Source organism: Hibiscus syriacus, unplaced genomic scaffold (assembly GCF_006381635.1).
Source record: "Hibiscus syriacus cultivar Baekdansim isolate YM2019G1 unplaced genomic scaffold, ASM638163v2 tig00111774_pilon, whole genome shotgun sequence".
NCBI lineage: Eukaryota > Viridiplantae > Streptophyta > Magnoliopsida > Malvales > Malvaceae > Hibiscus > Hibiscus syriacus.
In genome coordinates, this window is record NW_024063175.1 from 4,697,471 (window position 1) to 4,708,799 (window position 11,329).

The window sequence follows — 11,329 nt, forward strand, 5'->3', positions numbered from 1 at the left end:
CTTTTTCAATTAAATCCTACACAATCATTTACATATAAATCCTTATACTATTCATTCATTTATTTTAATCACCAAAATTTGAAACTTTCCAATTTAGTCACTAACCCGGTATTGAGGATGTTACACGACCCGCCAACCCAAATCTAAAAACCGGGTATTTTTTCAAAAAATTACCCGGCTAAGTCGGGTACCCGACCCAACACTTTCCGGATCGGGCCTAGGTCACAAAAATTGATTTTTTGGGTACCGGGTTACCCGAGTACCCGATTAAGTTTATTTATTATATATATATATATATATATATATATATATATATATATATATATATATAAAATTTTCCACTATATATTAGATATAGATATGGGGATATGACTAATATGCTACCCCAAATCCCTTGAGTACATGAAAAAACCTTCCGAAAAATCTAACACTCCTATCTGATACTTGCACCCAACATGCTCATAACCTTATTTCAATATTCCATTTTTGATTTTTTCATATTCATTGATATGTTAATATTTCGAACTTTTAAATTTTGTGTTTCGATATTAGATTATGTAATTCAAAGTTTCGAGCATTTAAATTTGTGTGTTTTTATATTTAATAATTTGAAGAAAAAATCCGGTATCCGAATACCCGCAAATCCGGGTATCGGATACCCGCAAAATCCGGGTACCCGATTACCGGATACCCGGAACATCCGGGTCGGGACATGGGCTGAGAAATCACCGACCCGGATGTTCAGGGTATCCGAATTTGCACACCCCTACTGTTGACCATCATGAACGATAAGTATCGTTAAACATCATTAATTTAATTTATAAAAATTTAAAATTTTAAAGGACTTAACGTATAATTATAAATTAGTTAAATATTTAAAGGTAAATGATGTAAAATAAAATATTAATTATATTATTTTTCAAACTATATTCAAAGTTAATTTTAAATGACTAAAGAATTTTTCGTTAAAAATAGTTTTCTAACGCTTTCAACGTTATACTTTTAGATGTCTGCCATTAAATTTAACTATTAAGTGGCACGCGTTAGAGTTATAAAAATTTTAAAAAATATTTAAAAAATTTTGAAATTTTAAATGTCTAACACGTGTTACTTTACGATCGAATTTATCAATATTAATGGTTTAAACACTTAAAAATATAACATCGAAAATATTAAATATTTATTTTAACAAAAAATTCTTTAACACCTAAAATTAAATTTAAGTATAGTTGGAGCGATTATTTTTACGTTAAGCATAAACAAAATTAACAATACCGACTAATAAGAGCCCGATTAGAACAACCGATAGTATGACCGGTAACCGAATCCATATTATCCCCAAACAAAATCTGGTTGTTCTTGTCCGTTTGTTTACCCTTTGGGTCATCCAAATTGCTATGGTTTTTAGCTTTTCGTTTTCTTCCATTGCCGAAACTCTGACTGCTTCTCTCTGCTAACAAACTGCAAAGTCAACATTTATAGAGATTCAAGGTTTGGGTTTCAGTTTAATTTCATTTTCGTTTCTTTCAATTGAATTTCTGGGATTAATTCTGCTGTCCTGTCTAGCATAAGTATTTTGAGAACATTGTTCATCATATTATAAAAGAACAACTCAGATTTTGCTACTTTTCAATGTTGAATGAAGTAAATTTAATCGATGATTGAAATGCCCTTTTTTTCTAATGCCAAAGAAGAGAAGGGAGGAGTCATATGTAAGTAACAACTTGAAGAAGGTCTTCATCAATTATTTAAAGCCTTTCTTTCTCTTCTGAAAGGGTGTTCTCTAGTTGCTGATTTTTTCTTTGAATCTGTTTTACCATTTATCTTAGCCATGAATTCCCATCACTCTGGACTTTGCAATAGAAGTGATCTGTACTTTGGGTTCAATGTGATACGTTGATTTGGTCTTAAGTTTGGGACGTTTAAGTGCTTCTTTGCAATGCCTCTTGAGCAACTTGTTATTAGCAACAAAAACTATGAGCTAAGTGACTAATGATCAACTTTGAATGCAAAATCTCATGGCTTACCCAGTTCTATTTTCGGATCAAAACACCGTTTGGTATTAGCAAGTGGCAACCTACTCGTGTTCCTAAAGCAATACTCCCATTTCTTGTTTACATATGATTATGGTGACAACCTTGAATTTCCTGAATGAGTAGATTGTTTATCATGATTTTGCTCCTTTTATCTGGCTAGATTAATTAAGTTTGCCTTTGATTTTATTATGCATCAACCCCACATTTCCGGCCTTATTTTGACTGCACATTAATTCTTTAATCCTTGAAACTTGCCACCTGTAACAAGGTTTTCTTATGTCGAATGCTGGTGCTCCAATGATGTTTAACATCTAATATTTTTGCAGAGATTGTGATCTCTTTGAAGTGTTTTCAATTTTGAACACGCCCTATAGTTTTCATACTTGTCAGAAATGGAGATTTGCAATTAACCACAGGAAACAGTGGATGTATTATGATTTGACACACTGATTTTGTAGGTTATCTGTTTGCAGTATATGGCTTTTCAAGTGGGAAGAATCTATATGCAGACAGGTTTATCACTATTGGAGAATGACGTCCTTGAAAGTTCATGTCTGACGCTTGCACCTTGTGCAATCCAGAGGTGGAGCAATGAGCCTAGTTTAAGTGGACAAGCTTCAAAGATTGGTTTAAAGTCTTTAACGTTCCCCAAAATAGGTAACTTCAAACTTTATTAAAATTTGAGATTCTGAAGGCCTTCTATTCTTAGAAGGACTGCAAGAATTTTCCCTCTGTGACTTTGCGTTTCTGTTATCTATAAACTGATTTCTGATTGTTTGCTGGTTAATGGATGCTCTCTTAAAAAACTCGTTTGTTTTTGCCTGTCTTCAAACAGTAAAACAAAAAGACATGGTTGGAAAATAATAGCATTTGCCTTAGACACTGGTGGGGTTCCTGGAAATGGTGACAGCCCTAATCTCGGTGGTACTCGACTGGGCAGGATAGTGAGTGCAGGGGGCAAACAGCTACTAGAAAAGTTGAACTCGGCAAGAAAGAACTTCCCCATGAAGATATTTCTCATTCTTTTGGGCTTTATACCGCGAATGCATTGGCAACTATTCTTGGCCAAACAGGTGACTGGGATGTACTAGTGCTGGTGTGGTTGTTGCTGCTATTGAGGGGATCGGTATGCTTATGTACAGAAAGCCTCCAAGATTGCAGTCATTTGTGGTAATGGTTAACTATTGGAAAGCTGGGGTGTGCTTAGGTCTTTTTGTTGATGCTTTTAAATTAGGTAGTTAACTTGAACTTCTCCTATTGGCTTGGGGCTTCTTTTTCAACCTATTTTACATCTCTTAATAGTATCTCTGGCCCTGTTGATAGATTTTTCAACTAGGTGAGAAATGTACCATAACCATTGTCTGCTGCGTATTTCGCCAATTAAATTTCCCAGTTGTGCCAAGAAGCTCTGCTGTCATCATCCCTCTTTTGCCCTTTCTCAATTTCTTGTTGCCCTATGTTTTTTATGGAGATGTATTGCCTGTTGAGTTTTGATCAGTGTCGTCTCAAACATTTTCGAGCGAAAACTCAAAAATAGACATCTATAGAATAAAAGTATATTCCATTACTTTGAAAGAAGCTTGCCTGTGGAGTGCTTAATTATTATTTTTTCATTATGAAAATACTTTTAAATTTAATTGTTATATTTTTCATTATAAAAATACTGAATAATGTTTAAGTGTTATTTGGGAAACACATTTACCTTATCATATTTTTCTTTGTTTGTTAAATTTGTAATCACTCTTCAAGAGAGTGAGAGTGTAATCAAGTTTTGGGGTATAAACCTTGATAGTTCTTTTAAGGTTATACCTCGTCCTTAAATAAACAAATTTAGCTGATTTGAAAAGTCTATAGTGTGAATGACTAAAGTAATAGATGTAAATTTGGTTTAGAAGTTGAATCACTATAAATTATTGTCTAAATAATGACATACTTACTATGATCGTTAGATGAAGAATATATTCAACCAATCTTATTTAATTTTTATTTCTTTTATATATATCAACTTTTAAAAATTATATTTATAAAATAATTTAATTATATCAAATATTTAATTTTAAAATTAATAAAAATACCTAAAATGATTAGACAAGAATTTTGGTTTTGAACCGTTAAGCACTTAAGCTAGATATAGAAGAATGTATCTTCCAGTAAAATTTGATATGTAGGTTACTATCGGGGATGTGTATGGGTCGGGTTTTCGATTAATCCAACCCAATTTAAAAGTTTTATACCCTCCGCCCTCCATTTGACCCAACCTGAGTTTAATAGTAATTTTATCCGACTTGAAATCCGACTTGACTTCTGAGATAAAATCCGAATATGATCCGACTCCGACCTGACTTAAACCGACCTGTCTCAAAATAATATAAAATTATTAATTTTATTGAATAGAATAGGGACTTAATTGAAAAAAAAATATAAAAGTGTATTATTATAATTATCCTTAAATATATAAGGTATAATTATATTATTTTTCGGATTAAATATTTTTCACCATAAACCCGAACCGATCCGAACTTATCCTCTAAACAACCCGACCGAACTTGAACTCGAATTTTTTTTAAAAAAAAACCCAACCCGATCGATCCCGTGCCCATTCCTATTTATTATGTAAAAATATATAATTTTCAGTACGTAGCTCAATGGTTTTGGGTACATAGCTTTGTGATTTATTCGTAGAATATTAACAGCCTTGAATTAAAGAAATAAATAATAATAAGATACGAATTTTAACGTTCGTATTTGTATAAATATATATTTTCATAGTATACTGTATACATTTATTATTTTTAGATAAAATTTACATAATTTTTTATATTTTTTTTATATTTTTCTTTTAACTCAACCTGTAATTAATTTGTCATTATAAATACATAAAATATGATTTATAAGATATATTTTTGAAATTGTGTCTACGTGATACGATTTTACCCTATATAACAAGAAAGTCTCAATTTAAAAAATAATTGAAATAAATACTATTTTTAGTATAATTTTCTTTAAAGTGATATTGGAATAAAAATCCCATTTTCTTTACCTACTACAGTAACTACCCTAATGCACTCATACTCGTCTCAATAGATTTAGAGGCCACGTGATACATTTTAAAATAAGGTATTTTATAATAAAATAAAATTATAAAATATCAAAATTTACTATATTACGATTATTTCTTATAAAATAAAAAAATTCCAAACATATGAAACTAAGATAATGTCACAAAATAACTCTATAATCGTGATATTTTGTTTAAAAAATGTCATCATTTGAACGCTCTTAGAAATAAAATAAATTTTTTTTAAAGTGTAAGGCTTCTAAATTTTGAGTCCCTATGACGTATCACATGTTATACTTGCCGATGGACGGGCCTAAATGCACTTGAATGATATATAGAACTTATACAAACATAGATAAAACAATAATTTTCTAAAAGAAAATTCTTTATTATTTAGGCAAAACAATAATCTTCAATGTTTATTAAAATGATCATTTTGATTTCTATTATTTTTATGAAACATTTTAACATTTAACATTTCATTTTAAGACAAAAATGTCATTTCATATATTAAAATCATTAGTTAACAAATGGATAACGCTTTAAAATATAAATTTTTTACTCTAAAATAAAATATTAAAAGGTCAAATGCTTCAAAATAAAAGAAAATGGTCAAAGTCATGATTTAGTCAAATATTAAGAGTCTTTTTATCTTACAATGAGACGTTATGAACTAAAATACTCTAAAATATAGAGACTACAATAATCATTTCGATAAACAATAGAGACTAGTTTTAGTATTATGCCATTTTCTTAATATTTTTTCTTAACTTTCTAGGATATATATATATATATATATATATATATTTCTGGACTCAAAGCAAAGGGAAGAGCGAATGAGAAAAGTTACCCAGGAAAAGAAACAATCAGACTAATCAGCTAATAATATAAGCAAATGAGCATAACTCTACCAATGAAGCTGTTGTTGCCTTCAACAACTCCTAGCAGATTCCCAACTTCTTATTGCTCTTTTTTTCTCTATTCGGCAAACCCTAATTTTAGTTTCTCCCCTTCTTCTCATCACCTGTGTACTTTCAGAAGAAACCCACATTTTCTCTCCAAGAAAAAGGTATTCTCAATGAAGTTTTTCTCTTTTCAGGCACTTCCTCCTGTTTTGTTTGTTTTTTTAATGGGAATAATAAATTGTTTTTGAATTTGGGGTTTTCAGTTTTCTGCTTGGATTTTTTTTCTTAAAATCGTTTATCATGAAGTGGATGAATTATGAATCTACAGAGCCATTTATGTAATTTCTGATTTATAGGGAGAATAATCTAAACATTTCATTTTGATTGTTTATTCCCTCAAAAATTTGTTGAAAATTGTGAGAATGTAGCATTGAGTCTGTGTGAGAATAGCTATATATTCCTGAGAGAAAAGAAAATTAATACTTAGATTATCAGTATCTGCAATCTGAACGGGAGTTGTGGATGAATGTGAGATCTCTGTTTCTTATGTAGATATAGTTGTAGTGTTGGATAGGGAATTATAAGGGTGTTCAATGAAGGTAGCTCTTGATATGTTTATCTTTTACCATCAACACGTGTTTATATACGATGTATGAATACAAAGATATTAATATGGCGATCTCGTACGTTAAAAATATATGTTTCATATTGGAGAAAAACCATATGCATTTCTGGTGATAATTAACAATGTCCATTTCTTTCCCAATATGGGATGGTCGGTTACCATTGGGGAGGAGGAGAAATTGCACCTCAAACCAAATAGAAACGTGGTGAAAGGGGTTAGTGGATTTGTTCTTACGAACTTGTACTGGTTCTATTGATTTATGACATCTTTGTTTCTGTTCCACTCCAAATGTTTTTGATCTTACGAACGTGTAGTTTGTCAAGAATTTTCATTTGCTTGAAATAGGATATTTCCAAGGCATCAGTCTTGTGTAATTGTTTAATTAAGATCCCTTAATAAGTTATTGACGAGTAAAACAACACTCTAATTTGTTTATGAAAATGCCCATGAGGTGCATGCTTGTTAAAGTTGATTTTTGAGTTGCTTGGGCAAGAAAGGTTTGCACTCATTATGAATTCGTTTAGTTGGTTCTCTAACTTTGTAAAATTTGCATCTAATTAATCAATCTTCTTGTATCCATTATGTTATTATTATCTGGTGACACCAATCTAACCCACATCATATTCTTTTTTGACAAGTTTTCACATTAAGTTTACAATAACAGATATTCCATCCCAGTTGTTGAATATATTTTGTATGATCTGCCATGTGTAGATGCATCTCTTTCTACTCTTAAATTTTGATTGAATTATACTCAATTTCAATATGTCTGAAAATTATAATCTTTCTCGGTTGATCACCACGCTTCGTGGCCAGTTAGTTTTCACTAATGATTTACTGTCAGGGATTCTGTTTTTATTTACTGGTTTAGTGGCCTTGTGGACATACTAGAGGAGAGCAAGAAGGTGATGGCTATGGATATGACGGGGAGAATGCGGTTTGCTTATTTGGTTCTGATGAAGATACTTGGACACAAATTCCAACACAAGCCCAATCTCTTGCGCAGGGATCAGAGGCAGTTATGGTTTCGGAGATGAAACCGGCTCCTGATGTAGATTATTTGCAGGTATGTGATTTTTATATAGGACAGTACCACTTAAGTTCAATGTTTTTATTTTGCCGATGCCAGTAAAGAACTAAGCCTGTACAATGGAAGCTCCTACTTTCCCTGTAATTTATTGGTTATAGCAGATTTTTACAAATGTCTTCGCTTGGTATCTTTCTTAGAACATGGCAATTTCTTTAACTTAATGTCTTTGGTTTAATTACTACTAAATGAGCAGAGGACATTTGGCCATCTAATCTTGACCTTTAATCATATCATGCCGTACCAAGTCTTCGTACAAATGTCTTCGCTTGTGTATCTTTCTTAGAACATGACGATTTCTTTAACTTAATGTCTTTGGTTTAATTACTACTAAATGAGCAGAGGACATTTGGCCATCTAATCTTGACCTTTAATCATATCATGTCGTACCCAAGTCTTCGTTGCAGCTTGAAAACATTTACCCATTTTTTTGCATTTGGAATTTGTTTTGACTGCCAACTTTCTCTGTGGTCATATATTTGCAGGAGTTATGGCAATTCAGCAGCAAGGGCCTAGAGCTATTGGTTTTTTTGGAACACGGAATATGGGATTCATGCACAAGAGCTGATTGAGATTCTTAGCTATGCATTAGTTATAACTGTGAGTGCCATGATTCTAGTTTTTAATTGTCCCTCTATACGTTGCACAACAATATGAATACTAGCTACAATGGTTTGAGTCTCCAAGCCTTTTTTTCTCAAAGAAAAAATATATTTTTCCTCATAAAATTGTTTTGACCATGCTGCTAACATGGCTTGCAGAAAAACCATATTTATACATCAGGTGCATCAGGTACTAATGCAGCTGTCATCAGAGGTGCTTTAAGAGCAGAGAAACCAGAGTTGCTTACAGTAATTTTACCACAGAGCTTGAAGAAACAACCACCTGAGAGCCAGGAACTGTTGGAAAAGGTAAGTATTTGATAATAGCTTTTAAGTCATTCTTAGGAAACTTGTCTGTGCTATTGGTTTGTTATGGCTTCATCTGATACTGCTAATTTCCTTGTGTTTTGTTAGATTTGTTTGTTTAATGAGTAAACATTGTTGCTTTTTATATCCAAATAAGGAGATTCTATTGAAAATTTGTAACCAGTTTCTTGTAACGTGAGACTGTGCTGTTAAACCTCTAGCTATTTTTAATTAAGTTCTGTTGAGTGTTACTGATGCAACGCTGCTAGTCAATCAATGGAAGCCATAAATCAAATTGCTGTAGGTGTCATTTGAAAACAGTCTTGTACTTGGGTTTTAATTATTTCACGCCCAATGTACGATGTGGCTTATGGTCACAGTTGGTTTAAATTATCTAGTCTGACTGTTTAAAAGGCTTCAGTAACTTAATGATGATACTGCTTTTGAATTAAGCACTCTGTAACTTAAGTGTCATTAGTGTCTGAAATTTTTATTCGACAAGTTCATTTTTATCTTGTCTTAGGTGATGGGGCATGAATGCAACACAGAATTTTAAGTTTATTATAGCTCGGATATTATTGCTTTATAGAAGATTGTGACCACCATGGTCCAAGCATGGGAGCCAGTGGTTGTAATGAAGAGTTTCATTCCCTATTGTGCAGTTAGATCATTAAACATTATTAAATTCATGTTTTAAACATGTTTTACTGAAGATCTCAAATTAATTGTGAAGGTGAAACTAAATTCTATATTTCTGTTTCGGGTGATTTAATGTTTAATTCTCAAATTTTCAGGTCAAAACTGTGATAGAGAAGCCTTATAATGATCATCTACCTCTGCTAGAAGCCAGCAGGTTTGTCATAACTCTGTAGTCTTCTGGTCATACTTTCAGCAAACTGAGATTGTGATAAGATCTCAATGGAAGCTATAGGCAGTAAATTCCTGAGATGCTTATTACATGGTTGCATGATAAGGTGGTTGGTAAACAGTTCTAGCAACCAATTTTCATTCACTTGACTGAGCTTGTTAGCTTTGGTTAGCATTGGAAACTCATAATTCTGCAATTCTAACTTCAGTTTACGTGGTACTGTAATAGTGTAATCTTTATTAAGTTGGTCAGCAGTCATTTTGATTTTGGTTAAGTTAGCTTAGTTCCCTATTTAGTTTGGTTTTATCCTAGTTAATCACTAATACGCTCTTCGGTTTAACTTAGGTCAAGCCTGTATATAAAGTCCGCCGAGAGATTTTTAAGCTAAATAAATACTAATGAAAAATTGGAGAATTTGGTGCTCGCTTGTGCTAAATTATTATTGATTGGTCATAGATTGCCATTATACACTTAGTTTGGTGCCATAGGATGGGGATAGAGAATGAGAGAAATGAGGCATATGGATATGATTTGGATGGAAATGAGGCTTAGAGAAACAATTATCTATAAACTAAAAATAGCTGAAATATCTTACTCCAGTGTCTTGTACTTAGTAAACAGTTAAGACTATAATGTGACCTAACATAAATATATATAAAATCACAACCTTCAACATAATGCAAGTTAATGAAGTAAACTCATCAGTGATTGAGTCACAAAACTTGTTCAGTAACTTGCTCGAAGACCGTCTAGCTTGTCACATCCATGGTCTTTTGTTGAGCTCATCTTCTCGCTTGAGAACTGGTGAAGACATCTATGGTAGTTTCTTGCAAGTGGGAATGTTTGTGATTGGTAGACAAAAATTCCATCTTACATGCTATCTGTGTATGGTCAAATTTTCAGGCTGTGTAATAGGGACATCATTTCACATGTACAGCAAGTCATTGCTTTGCCTTCCATGATAGCAAATTGCTGATGGAAACATGCCAAGAAGCCAAGAATCTCCGGAAAATTGTGACTCTCTTTTACCTGGACTGAAACAATGCCCCTTCAAACGTCTAAATAAATTGTTTGGAGAGAGTCCAAGAGAGGGTTTGCCTGTAAATTATACAAATTGGTTAACCATTTTACGGTCTGTAGAGTTAACAATGAGAACGGGGGCTCGTTTGCTGCTCCTTTCATTGCAAGTCAAGTGGATTCTTATTGGTTCATTGAATATTGGAAGGAAATAATTTTTATATGCATTTTGTTGTGCATCAATTGTAAAATTGAAGTTGGATCTTTGAAAATTTAGGCTTTAACCATTCCATAGAATTCAAAAGCATCAAATAGGGAATGGTACTTTGAATCATTGAACTATAATGAGAGATATGATCAACTATAATGAGATATAAAAATCATCAAGGATAATATATATTATTTTTGAAAATAAGATTATTGAAATGTATGTTTTATCAAATTATCTTTGAGATATATGTATTTTTATCAAGTTAATACTCATACTAAAATCAAAACATTTACATGGAAGTTCATAGAAAATATAATTTTATTATTTTTAATTTATATTATATCAAATTATTTGACAAAATTAATAGAAGATATAAAAATATAATATAGGCAACCTTCATAAAAAATAAAAGACATCAAAAATAAAACTTGTTTTATATGTATCATATATTTTTATAATCAATATTAAAAAAATTAAAATCATTAAAAAAAGAAACAAAATAGATTAATACTTGTATAATTATATACAAACAGAAGAAGAATTTTGAAATAACTATATTATTTCAGAGATATTATTGTCCTAAGGGGGGTGAATTATCTAATACTTAAGAAAAA

The 11,329-nt window shown here is 31.7% G+C and overlaps 2 pseudogenes; both read left to right on the forward strand.

Moving 5' to 3' along the window:
* Positions 1–1,397: 1,397 nt before the first annotated feature.
* Positions 1,398–3,507, forward strand: LOC120170254 (annotated as a pseudogene).
* Positions 3,508–5,891: 2,384 nt separating this feature from the next.
* On the forward strand, positions 5,892–10,776 carry LOC120170229 (annotated as a pseudogene).
* Positions 10,777–11,329: the final 553 nt, after the last annotated feature.